Raw genomic sequence first — 9951 nt, forward strand, 5'->3', positions numbered from 1 at the left:
TGTGAAATATGTTTAGGACTAGAGTTGAGCAACAAAGCTTAATGTCACGCCCGCAACAACAGGTTACGCCACGCAGGTATCACGCAGACGCCCAACAAAAGATGACCTGACAACCTGCATGGACCGGGAACTTTCTAGACTTCTCTACACAAATCATTGGTCTCATCTGAAGCCAATTTTATAAGTGATTTCAAAGTTGACAACATGACTTTCAAAATTTTTTATTTATTATTTATTAATTTTTTTAGTTGACAACCTTCAAAAAGGGCCCTTTTTTAAGCACAGATAGCCAGCGTATGACATTTTAATAAAACTAGCCAGCAAAAGTTCTGTTCTTTTCACCAATTGTTATGCTCCGATGTATATACACATTTTATAAAAATTTATACACTAAACGCTACATCTTCGGTGTTAAAAAACAAATGAAGACTAAACAATGTATAATATTTATTATTTTAATACACTAACTATATATATGATATTTATTATTTTAATAACATTTACTGTATATATGATATTTATTATTTTAATAACATTTACTGTGTAATAGCAAGCCATTGAATGAACTGAACTGAATGTGGGATATGCTTAAGACACTTGCCAAAAATTCTTTAAACAAGCATAGGCGGAATCCAATGTCACTTCCCGTCTCACCACTCTCACCCCTGTAAATGTTGTAAGCTTCTGATATTAAAAAACGTTCTATATATAAAAAAACCGTTCTATATATATATAAAAAATAAATAAATAAATAACGGAACTCAAACTTTGTTCATGTCATTTGGCAATTTTTATAGCTTTTCAGAGGTGGGAAGGAGTGCTAATCCGGAGGTTGAAGAACACATGGAGGTTGAACAAAAAACCAAAGAAGAAAAGATGGGAGTGGGTTGTGGATGGAGAAGGGAATTGAATGCGGGATAGGTGCTCGACAGTATGTCTGAGTGAAGAACTAACCTGATGGGTGATGGAGGTAAAATGGAGGAGAGCTCAGGGAAGGGAAATGGGTAAGAGTTTGTGGAAGGAAGCACCAACAAGTGGCTGTATTTGAGGATCAGAGGGCCTTCTTGCAGCCATTTATCAGTCCAGAAGCGAGTTTCCGAACCATTTTCAGGCTTGCTTTTGATCAAGGGCCTTGCTAAGGATCTCAGCTGAAGTAAGTAACTTTCTCCCCAAAACATCTGCTTCTCATGAAGTATGTTTTAAGCTTTAAATGTTATTGTGAGAGGAAAATGCTAAACTCCCCAACTGAATTAGATGACGGCTAATTTTTTTTTTTTTTTTTCCTTCACAAAGCAAAATGATGATATATTAATAACTAACAGTTACATCAGAAGACACAGCTTCAAAATACATAAAGGAAATTTAAAGTTGCACTCTTTTTCAGTTTTGTTTATAAGAGAACTCCATTAGCTTCCCAAGGCGCAAAACAAACTGAAAAATCAAAATGAGATTCTTCTATAACAGAAGCTAGTAACACATGAGATGAGATTATCTTGTTGATAGCATTGGCAATAACTTCCGCATCACTTCCAAATACGACTCTATTATACCCCATTCCATAGCTAAACACAAAGGTCTCCTCAATGTCAAGGCCTCTGCCATAGAAGCATCATTGACTGGATAAAAGAGAAAAGTAGCCATTTGAAGGACAACACCATGCCGACCATTTCTGATCAACGAAGCACCACCTGCTTCACTGTGGAGCCTTCAAAATGGCACACCCCTTCTGGTCTATGTTCCTCTGCCTTCTGCTGAGCATCAACTTTTCTCTTGTCTAACAATGTTCTGTAACTATTTAGCTTGGACCTTGGTTAAGTTTTTGACTGAATTTTTATATACTATATGGCATATTAGGTTAAGAACAAATTTTACTAGAAATTATAAAAATGGAACTCTATTAGAACATTTTTTTTACTGGAAGTTATACGTTCATCTGATTAAGGACACTTATAGTTTTACCTAATTTAACATTTTTTCTTTTTCATTGTGCTAAGTAAATAATAAGTAATGCATGTGACGTAGCTAGGAGGAGGACTAATTCCTAATTAGGGCATATTAGGCCTTGTTGTCATTTCTATACGCTTGTCTATGTGTTGATTCAATTTCTTGAGAAGTTAGTTTTCTTTATTTGTTGATAGAAAAGATACGAGACACAAGAAATAGAAGTACAACTAGGGAAGATTCCACCTTTGGAATGACACTTACACAACCTGTAAACAAGGACTCAGGTTCCAACCCACAATTGGACATCGAATTTTCCAGCACTGCTGCTTGATCATGTAAACTTCTCCAAATAAGATGTTTCACCTAAGAATTTACTTTAAGATTCCATACACCAACCCACTGTTGTTTCTTATCTTGGCTACTGCTACTTTCACCCACCCTAAAAGTAGAATCTTTTGAAGCCTCTTGTTTGGCTGATTTTACACTCAATTCACCATTAACTGATCATATGAGTTAATTAAATTTTAAAAGGACATTCCTCTCCACTAATTGGTAATGAAGAACCAAGTCAAGTTCCTGACGAAGAAGATAAGTTTGGCATTGTTAAGACACCCGAAGGCAACACCAAAATCAGCATATAGTTTTATTTATTTATTTATTTTGACTAAAATCATTATGCAGACCCTTGAAGCCTGAAGTTGATGATAATACCTTCTTTTTTTTTTTTGGTTTTTAGGTTGACGATTTCTAACTATGTTACATACTTGAAGATGTCAATTTTTTTTATGTTTGTAAAGCCAATTAATGATTAGAAGGCACTTAAGTATTAAAAAACCATCAATGAAGCCTCATAAGAGTGAGATTCTTTATTTAGTTATTCATTTACTTGCTGAAAGAAAAAAAGTGGAAGCCCCATAAGAGTGAGATTTGATTGAGTCAGTTATTTCATATGCCAAACAATTTTCTAATAAATTATAGAAAAGGAGATAGTGTTATATATGGATCATTTTAAGGTAAATGGAAAACAATAAAAGATAAATACAGAATTTCCTTTATTAAATCAGTATGGTTTGAATGTGATAGAAGGTGAGGGTGGATTAAATTGTAGACACCTTTTTTTCTTGTGGCCTGTTTTGAATGTACAGACATTTGCATGGTTTCTGAAAAAAATGGTCTGAGGCCAATTTTATAAGTGATGTCTGAGTTGACAATGTGACTTTAATTTTTTGAGTCTTGTAGGTGTAACAACCCTAGCTGATGCCAAAATTTTAAAAAAAATTCAGCATAACCTCCCCTAAAAATGGGCCTACCACAACCTGTTTAAACGCATTTTTAACCTGTCCCAGCACAATAAACATATAATACATTCCAACATCCCTTTCATCCATTCATCATGCCTTAACTTAGTTCATTCCATAGTGGTACAACCACATACTATATCATCCAGATAACATAGTTACAGTCCCAAAATACAAGATTAATATCAAATGTCCATAAATATAATTCCAATAATAAGAGTTCACAAATCTCTATACCAAATATAACAAACTAAGATTTTACAAAAATATGGGACTTAATACAAAAATAGCAAAAAAAGTCTTCTAATCCAAATTAGGCCTATGGTGGAAAGTCATCCGCCACTTCTTTCCCGTTTCTTGAAAAAAATTATTAAATAATAGGGTGAGCATAAAGCTCAGTAGGTAGTACTTAAGACACGCCTCTTGTGTCCTAGTGAATCCATACAAAGAATAGGCCAATAGGAAATGGGGATTATACAATGTCGGTAAATAATACAACATTCCAACCAAACTCAAGTGCAACCCACACGATGCCATGAGATGCAAATGCATGCCAATGTCACTCCCCATTTTCTGTTCTCAAACATCACTTTCAAACTGTTAATATAACCCGCCCTTTGGTGACCCCGCAGCGACACGAGAGGAGGATTGGCTAGTGTCCCTGACCCTTGGTACCCCCGGTGCGTCATTATGGGACCAGCTAGCTCAACCACGCTAGGGCGACTTCCTAGTTCCCTCTAGGCTATATTAACACTCCGGCCCTTTGGTACCCCCGCGGCGACCGGGTTTTCATAGAACACTTTTCATCAAACACTTTCCCAAAATCCCCCTTTTTCATTTCAAAACAATCTTCCCAATCATGACCCATGGTATGCATGTATGTCTTGCTTTCACAATGCCATAGAATTAAGGGATTTTATATTTCACATTTGAACATACCCTACAAATATTGAGGAAAAATTACACATGCCATCACATATCATTTCTAACAAATTTTACAACAATATAGGCATGTTATATCAACTATTAGACAAGAAATTAACCAAATAACACATTCACCTACAATTCACATAGCCTATTTAATCACAACTTCTCATATAACATCTACATCATCCACAAGACAATTAATTCATAATCAAGCATGCTTTACAACTATATAGGAGGCGTAATTCACATAGGAGTACTACCTACCTCACTTTTGCACAAAACCCTTAAAATGGATCTTGAATTTCAAACTCCAAGGAGGGCACCAAATCTGGAATTGTTCGTATGGATGCGTAGAGCTCGTAGTGGGCTTCTTTTTTGCCTCAAACGGCACCTTAATCCGCCAAGAAATGAGGGAGAAATTAAGTTCTAAAATTTGATTGAAAAAGAAAAGTAAAAAAACAGAAAGGGCGTGAGAGAGAGAGCAGCGGGAGAAGAGAGCTACAGACCAAATGTGGTCTTAAGGGCTTAAGGTGATGGTGGTGGGTCCCACCTATTCTTTTATTTTCTTTTCTCTTTTTCTTTTACCTTTAAATTCACTCCACACACACACACAATTACACATATATATATATATATATATATATATATATATATATACATAACACAAACATTACAGTAGGATTGTCAGTCGGAACAACTTTTAAAAAAGAGGGCCATTTTCAAGCACATATTGACCTATGGCATTCTAGTAAAACTAGCAGTGGCCACCAGCCTGTGGTATAAGCTTGAAGATACAAGTATGAACAGATTCACATATAGCCTACAATTCACATTGCAAAGACCAACAGATCAAAAACTAAGTTCTTACTGATCAAATTAAAATAAAAAACATATATATGCAATTCAAAAATTCGCCGTGAACAGAGGATTGACAAGTTTCTTTATGTCATTTGCCAATTTTTTAGCTTTTCAGAGGTGGGAAGCCCAATTTATGAAAAAAATGCCAATCTTGAGATTGACGAACACATGGAAGGAAGACGCATTTATATTGAACAAACAACCAAAAAACAACAGAAGAAAAGATGGGAGTGGGTTGTGGATGGAGAAGGGATTGAAGACAAGATAGGTGCTTGACAGTGTGAATGAAAAACTACCTAATGGGTGATGGAGGTGAAATGGAGGAGAGCTCAGGGAACTGGGAAAGAGTTTGTGGAGGGAAAAATACAATGATTGAGAGTTTGGCTGGGAGGAATTGAGGACAGATGGTCCTGCGTGTGGCTGTATTTGAGGATCAAAGGGCCTTCCTGCAGCCAATAATCAGTCCGGAAGCGAGTTTCCGAACCATTTTCAAGCTTGCTTTTGATGAAGGGCCTTGCTATGGATCTCAGCTGAAGTAAGTAGTTTTCTCCATATCCAACTGCTTTGTTGAGGTATGTATCAGCTTCTGATTAAGTAGAGTCATGGGCTGTTCTAAGTATTTGACATGAGTTTCCACATACGTTTTAAAATTGCAGCTCTGTTTTATGTTTCCAAGCTAGGAAAGCCTAAACCACCATATCTTTTGGGGCTGACATATAGATTTCCAAGCCACTAAACCACCATAGGAATTGTCTGAGTAAACTGTTTGGTCTCTGTTAAAACAGATTTAGGAAAAATGAAGCTCACTAGGAATGATTGAATTAGCTGTACTCTTCCAGCACATGAGACAGGCTTTGTTGCCCAATGCTGAATCCTGTTAGTGATTTTATCAACCAGCACTCTACAATCTGTTTCCTTTAACCTTGTTGACATCAAGGGCACACCCAAATGACTAAAAGGCAGGGTCTCCATTACAAAACCTAGTAGGTGAAGGATTTCAAGCTCGGTAGTAGGGTTAATTCTTGATTTAAACAGAGAGATCTTATGCTTCAAATGTTATTATGAGAGGAAAATGCTAAACTCCCCAACTGAATCAGATGAATAGTCGTCTAATTTTTTTTATTCCTTCACAAAGCAAAATGATGATATATTAACAACTAACAGTTACATCAGAAGACACAGCTTCAAAATACATAAAGGAAATTGAAAGATACACTCTTTTTTAGTTTTGTTTCTAGGAGAACTCCATTAGCATATCTTCTATAACAGAAGCTAGCAACACATGAGATGAAATTATCTTGTTGATAGCATTGAGAATTACTTCTGCATCACTTCCAAATACGACTCTATTATACCCCATTCCATAGCTAAACACAAAGGTCTCCTCAATGTCAAGACCTCTGCCATAGAAGCATCATTGACCGGATAAAAGAGAAAAGTAGCCACCTGAAGGACAACACCATGCTGATTATTTCAGTGTCATGGTATGGGGGAAAAAGAGAGAAAAAAATGGAAACTCAGCTTAGCTTATCTTACTACTACTATTTAGCTTGGACTTTGGCTAAGTTTTTGATCAAATTTTTATATACTGTATGGCATATTAAGTTAAGGACACTTTTAGTTTTACCTAATTGAACATTTTTTTCTTTTTCATTGTGCTAAATAAATAATAATTAATGCATGTGACATAGCTGTGAGGAGGATTATTTCCTAATTAGGACATATTAGGCCTTGTTATTTCTATATGTTTGTCTATGTGTCAGATTCAATTTCTTGAGAAGTTAATTTTCTTTCTTCGTTGATAGAAAAGAAATGAGACACAAGAAATAGAAGTACAATTAGGGAAGATTCTACCTTTGAAATCTTATATATTTATTTATTTCATATGACACTTACACAACATGTGAACAAGGACTCAGGTTCCAACCCACAAATTGGACATATCACCACCTTTCTCCTCATCAAATTTCCCAGCACTGTTGCTTGATCATATAAACTTCTCCAAATAAAATGTTTCACATTAGAATTTACTTTAAGATTCCATACACCAACCCACTGTTGTTTCTTATCTTGGTTACTGCTACTTTCACTGACCCTAGAAGTAGAATCTTCTGAACCCTCCTGTTTAAGATGCAAAGCTAATTGCTAGGCTGATTTTATGCTAAATTCACCTTTAACTGATCATATGAGTTAATTAAGTTTTAAAACTGAAGGTCATTAACAGCCTTAACAACAAATTCTTAGTAGAAGAAGACTTTCAAAGCTTGGCCCCAAGTTTTCAACTAATTGGCATCCATTTATCTGATCATGAATTTGGTAATGTCGACAGTACTACTGGAGCCTTTCCCAACTTCCTTTACTACCAGAAGGACCTCCAACAAGTTCAGCTCTCTCAAATAAACTTCAAGGGGAAATTTCCAAGTTGGTTGTTGGAGAATAATACAATATTGGTTAAACTTTTCCTACCATATAATTCTTTCAGTGGGCCTCTCTGTCTGCCATCAAATCCCAACTCTAAGCTTTTGGAATTGGATATCTCCAACAATTTCCTCAGTGGCCCTATCCAAGTTTAAAGTTCTTAAACATGCCCGGAAATCGTTTTGGAGGTAGTATTCCCTCTTCAATAGGTGATTTGTCCTCCCTATGGTTTCTAGTGTTATCGAGTAATCAATTGTCTCGTACAATACCCAGGCACTTGGCCATGGGTTGTTTCACCTTGTCATTCTTTAAACTATCACATAACAATTTGCAAGACCCAATATTACCAACGAGTCATAACCTAACTCGCTTGATAATTTTAGAGTTGGACCAAAATCACTCAACAGAGATCCCAGATAGCATTTCTAAATACATAGTTGTCCAATAATCATCTTGAAGGTCCCATTCTAACAAAGTTGTGTTCAATTAAGTGGCTTTGGTATACAATTATTTTTTATATGTGATCTGATTTAATAAAGATGAAGAATTTGAATAACAACAAAAGAAGCTCCTTTCCAAAAGAAAGGTCTCAGAATCTTCTCAATCTCCTTGCAAACCTTCTTGGGCAGAATGAATACGGAACTCCAATATACTTGGAGAGAGAACAGCACTGACTTATTCTCAATTGCAAGAAATGTTCGACTCTCCAATTCCAAAAAAATTTCAAGAACAATGTTAATGTGTGAGTATATCTCATGGTTAAACTGTATTCCAAGCCATAATTTCATTTTATGACTTGCTATTCAAGAAAGGCTTCAAACACAGGAACACTCGGAGTATGCTTCACTACCACTAGCCCAATTAATTTTGCTCCTTTTGCTTGTCATATGATGCATCATACTCCCACCTCTTTTGTGGTTCATTCAACTCAAGTGTGGGTTTCACATTATGCCTTCAAGCTGGAATGATCTCATTGCATGGTTCTCTCACCATTGGAAGGATAACCAAAGGAACTACTTAGTTTGGCTATGTAAATTTGGTCTCGCAGCAAGTGTGTTGTGACGACCTCTATGGTGGGTGTTGTCTGTAGTGCTAACTAAGTTTTGAACTCTATTCTTGAGATGAGATTTGCCATCTTCTTTCATCTCGAGTGACTCTCAATGCAAGATTGTTTCAAGGGGAGGTCTGCAGTGCTAACTAAGTTTTGAACTCTATTATTGAGATTGGATTTTCCATCTTCTTTCATCTCGAGCGACTCTCATCTCTCTCCATTGCAGAGGAACGATGCTCTGATCATCGATTTAGAGCAACGGTCCTCTGCTTTGAATTATAAATAAAAATTAAACATGTTACATCTAGGTATTGTAGATAATATATATATATATATATATATATATATATATATATATATATATATATATATATATTAAACATGTCACATTTGTTAGATTTGCTATTGGACCCCATTGATTGGACATCTTATGGACAACAGAAGTCACATAGATGTTTGAAGTGTTGCCTAATAGGCTCAGAAAAAGGGCATTCGAAAAATAGGTGATGTATAGACTCTGCATTAGAGTAGCAGAGTGACCAAAACATTGGGGATGTGAATGGAGGATAAACATAGGACAGTCAGGGTGCGTTTGAGGCTAAATGAACCATTCGGCATAGGAATCCAAATGGTCGACCCTTCTGAGGAAGGGTTCAAAGGGACAATTTTGTTGTTCCTATCGAGAAAATCAGAAGGAAGTCATGAAAGGGCCATTAGACATGATCATCAAGGAGTTTTGAACAAAACCAGTCTGGGCTTGCTAAGTACAGCAAGCTTATACGATTTAAGCAATTCAACCCGTAAATTTCACTTCTCTGTTTTTTTTCCCCTCCTTTTCTTCTGAGTAGGAAAATTCCAGTTTACTGTAGTAATTTGAGAGATTGTCTTAAATTTAGAACATTGCTTATAAACCTTGAACTTGATTACCTGAGACTGATGGTAGAATACGTTTCAACTTAATTTTCCATTTAAAGTTGATCTCTTAGGTGGACTTGTCATTTTCTAGATCCTGATCCTTCTCAAAAGAAAACAACTGTATGAGTAGAATGTTAGAACGTAGTTAATGCAATAATTTTGCAGAAAATTTGTGTTCCTTGTTTGTTTATTAATCTGATTTTGATCAGAAATTTGTGTTCCTTGTTTGTTTATTAATCTGATTTTGATCAGTGGTGTTTAATTGCTTATAGTATCTGAAAGAATAACATATTCTATATACTCGTTAAATTGCAATTTTAATTATCAATCATGATTATTCTTCACATTCAAATTTGGCACACATCGCTGAGGAATAGGAACTCAATTTCTATATGTTCTCACCCATTAAAAGATGATAATATTACAAAAAATGTGTCATGTATCAACAAATTAACCTTCAACGTCAATAAAAAATAATAATATTCCTATAAGAAGAGAAATATGAATTTGCTTTGTTCTTGTGCTCTCTCTCTACTACTA

The sequence above is a fragment of the Cornus florida genome, unplaced genomic scaffold (assembly GCF_030987335.1).
Source record: "Cornus florida cultivar Cherokee Brave unplaced genomic scaffold, ASM3098733v1 CherokeeBrave_3.0.0_Hap2_Chr01, whole genome shotgun sequence".
In the NCBI taxonomy this organism is placed as follows: domain Eukaryota; kingdom Viridiplantae; phylum Streptophyta; class Magnoliopsida; order Cornales; family Cornaceae; genus Cornus; species Cornus florida.